This window comes from Rhinopithecus roxellana, chromosome 15 (genome assembly GCF_007565055.1).
Source record: "Rhinopithecus roxellana isolate Shanxi Qingling chromosome 15, ASM756505v1, whole genome shotgun sequence".
NCBI classification, from domain to species: Eukaryota; Metazoa; Chordata; class Mammalia; order Primates; family Cercopithecidae; genus Rhinopithecus; species Rhinopithecus roxellana.
In genome coordinates this window covers 19,527,619-19,531,782 of record NC_044563.1, presented here as the reverse complement: position 1 = coordinate 19,531,782, position 4,164 = coordinate 19,527,619, and the positions used below count along the sequence as shown (strand labels likewise).

The window sequence follows — 4,164 nt, the reverse complement described above, 5'->3', positions numbered from 1 at the left end:
AATAATGAGGGACAGAGATAACTGAGGTCCTCTGGTGGCCCTCCCTCTCCTGTGCTATGGCAATTTAAAAAAGATACCTTGTAAATGGAGTTTCCTTGCTTAGCATGGAACTAGAGAGAATTGGAGCCACTATATCCTGTTAGAAACAAAACACAAAATTATCAAGAAACAGCTCTCACTGGACTTATTTAGAATAGGAAACAACATTAATTCCACTTTCCCTTAAGCAGCCTCATTCCCAAGATATGGCACACTTTGGGGACAGAGTGCCTTCAATAACAACAGCAAGAAAAAAATCATGCAACTAGGTCAGGGAACTTTTATCTAATTGAAAAAGAATCTGATTATGTTTTATACTGATGTCTTCCACATTTATTTGGAATAAGATAAAAGAATAAAATTAAATGGCTAAAGTAAATTCTGACCCGTTCTCTATGTCAAGGTAGCCATGTGAAGGGGAGGGATGAAACTTAAGACAGGGCTTAGTTCCTTTTGTTGTTGAAGTAGAGGGAGCCCATTAGAATGTAAGTTGAGAACTTTAAAATAATTTATTTTCGTCGTTATTAAAGAAGGAGCAACTCGTGCTTGCTTCAGCAGCACATATACTAAAATTGGAACAATACAGAGAAGATTATTAGCATTGCCCCTGTGCAAGGATGATACGCAAATTTGTGAAGCGTTCCATATTTTTGTACCAGCCATTGCAACAACATGCCAAAATGTAAAGACCATCGAGGCTAGGAAGAAACTGCATCAACTAATGAGCAAAATAACCAGCTAATGTCACAACGACAGGATCAAGTTCACACATAACAATATTAACCTTAAATGTAAATGGACTAAATGGTCCAATTAAAAGACACAGACTGGCAAACTGGATAAAGAGTCAAGACCCGTCAGGTTGCTGTATTCAGGAGACCCATCTCACATGCAGAGACACACATAGGCGCAAAATAAAGGGATGGAGGAAGATCTACCAAGCAAATAGGAAAACAAAAAAAAGCAGGGGTTACAATCCTAGTCTCTGATAAAACAGACTTTAAACCATCAAAGATCAAAAGAGACAAAGAAGGCCATTACATAATGGTAAAGGGATCAATTCAACAGGAAGAGCTAACTATCCTAAATATATATGCACCCAGTACAGGAGTACCCAGATTCATAAAGCAAGTCCTTTGAGACTTACAAAGAGACTTAGACTCCCATACAATAATAATGGGAGACTTCAACACCCCACTGTCAACATTAGACAGATCAACGAGACAGAAAGTTAACAAGGATATCCAGGAATTGAACTCAACTCTGCACCAAGTGGACCTAATAGACATCTACAGAACTCTCCACCCCAAATCAACAGAATATACATTCTTCTCAGCACCACATCGCACTTATTCCAAAATTGACCACATAGTTGGAAGTAAAGCACTCCTCAGCAAATGTAAAAGAACAGAAATTATAACAAACTGTCTCTCAGACCATAGTGCAATCAAACTAGAACTGTGGATTAAGAAACTCAATGAAAATCGCTCAACTACATGGAAACTGAACAACCTGCTCCTGAATGACTACTGGGTACATAACGAAATGAAGGCAGAAATAAAGATTTTCTTTGAAACCAATGAGAACAAAGATACAAAATACCAGAATCTTGGGGACACATTTAAAGCAGTGTGTAGAGGGAAATTTATAGCACTAAATGCCCACAAGAGAAAGCAAGAAAGATCTAAAATTGACACTCTAACATCACAATTAAAAGAACTAGACAAGCAAGAGCAAACACATTCAAAAGCTAGCAGAAGGCAAGAAATAACTAAGATCAGAGCAGAAGTGAAGGAGATAGAGACACAAAAATCCCTCCAAAAAATCAATGAATCCAGGAAGCTGGTTTTTTAAAAAGATCAACAAAATTGATAGACTGCTAGCAAGACTAATAAAGAAGAAAAGAGAGAAGAATCAAATAGATGCAATTAAAAAATGATAAAGAGGATATCACCACCGATCCCACAGAAATACAAACTACCATCAGAGAATACTGTAAACACTTCTATGCAAATAAACTAGAAAACCTAGAAGAAATGGATAATTTGCTGGACACTTACAGTCTCCCAAGACTAAACCAGGAAAAAGGTGAATCCCTGAATACACCAATAGCAGGTTCTGAAATTGAGGCAATAATTAATAGCCTACCAACCAAAAAAAGTCTAGGACCAGAGGGATTCACAGCTGAATTCTACCAGAGGTACAAGGAGGAGTTGGTACCATTCCTTCTGAAACTATTCCAATCAATAGAAAAAGAGGGAATCCTTTCTAACTCATTTTATGAGGCCAACATCATCCTGATACCAAAGTCTGGCAGAGACACAACAAAAAAAGAGAATTTTAGACCAACATCCCTGATGAACATCGATGCAAAAATCCTCAATAAAATACCGGCAAACCGAATCCAGCAGCACATCAAAAAGCTTATCCACTATGATCAAGTGCGCCTCATCCCTGGGATGCAAGGCTGGTTCAACATATGCAAATCAGTAAACGTAATCCAGCATGTAAACAGAACCAAAGACAAAAACCACATGATTATCTCAATAGATGCAGAAAAGGCCTTTGACAAAATTCAACAGCCCTTCATGCTAAAATCTCTCAATAAATTCGGTATTGATGGAACGTATCTCAAAACAGTAAGAGCTATTTATGACAAACCCACAGCCAATATCATACTGAATGGGCAAAAACTGGAAGCATTCCCTTTGAAAACTGGCACAAGACAGGGATGCCCTCTCTCACCACTCCTATTCAACATAGTGCTGGAAGTTCTGGCTAGGGCAATCAGGCAAGAGAAAGAAATCAAGGGTATTCAGTTAGGAAGAGAAGAAGTCAAATTGTCCCTGTTTGCAGATGACATGATTGTATATTTAGAAAATCCCATTGTCTCAGCCCAAAATCTCCTTAAGCTGATAAGAAACTTCAGCAAAGTCTCAGGATACACAATTAATGTGCAAAAATCACAAGCATTCTTATACACCAGTAACAGACAAACAGAGAGCCAAATCATGAATGAACTCCCATTCACAATAGTTTCAAAGAGTATAAAATACCTAGGAATTTTATACTTACAAGGGATGTTTAGGATCTCTTCAAGGAGAACTACAAACCACTGCTCAGTGAAATAAAAGAGGACACAAACAAATGGAAGAACATACCATGCTCATGGATAGGAAGAATCAATATTGTGAAAATGGCCATACTGTCTAAGGTAATTTATCGATTCAATGCCATCCCCATTTTGCTACCAATGAGTTTCTTCACAGAATTGGAAAAAACTGCTTTAAAGTTCATATGGAACCAAAAAAGACCCTGCATTGCCAAGACAATCCTAAGCCAAAAGAACAAACCTGGGGGCATCACGCTACCTGACTTCAAACTATACTACAAGACTACAGTAACCAAAACAGCATGGTACTGGTACCAAAACAGAGATATAGACCAATGGAACAGAACGGAGCTCTCTGAAATAATACCACACATCTACAGCCATCTGATCTTTGACAAACCTGACAAAAACAAGAAATGGGGAAAGGATTCCCTATTTAATAAATGATGCTGGGAAAATTGGCTAGCCATAAGTACAAAGCTGAAACTAGATCCTTTCCTTACTCCTTATACAAAAATTAATTCAAGATGGATTAGAGATTTAAATGTTAGACCTAAAACCATAAAAACCCTAGAAGAAAACCTAGGGAATACCATTCAGGAGATAGGCATGGGCAAGGACTTCATGTCTAAAACACGAAAAACATCGGCAGCTAAAGCCAAAATTGACAAATGGGATCTAATTAAACTAAAGAGCTTCTGCACAGCAAAAAAACCTACCATCAGAGTGAACAGGCAACCTATGGAATGGGAGAAATTGTTTGCAATCTACTCATCTGACAAAGGGCTAATATCCAGAACCTATAAAGAATTCAAGCAAATTTACAAGAAAAAAACAAACAACCCCATCAAAAAGTGGGCAAAGGTTATGAATAGACACTTCTCAAAAGAAGACATTCATAAAGCCAACAGACACATGAAAAAATGCTTGTCATCACTGGTCATCAGAGAAATGCAAATCAAAACCACAATGAGATACCATCTCACACCAGTTAGAATGGTAATCATTAAAAA

At 37.7% G+C, this 4,164-nt stretch overlaps 1 non-coding gene across 1 annotated transcript; it reads left to right on the top strand.

The window, feature by feature from the left end:
* Positions 1-581: 581 nt before the first annotated feature.
* On the top strand, positions 582-691 carry LOC115893696. Its single transcript, XR_004053759.1, has one exon. It is a non-coding gene; the product is annotated as a U6 spliceosomal RNA (small nuclear RNA).
* The last annotated feature ends 3,473 nt before the right edge of the window (positions 692-4,164 follow it).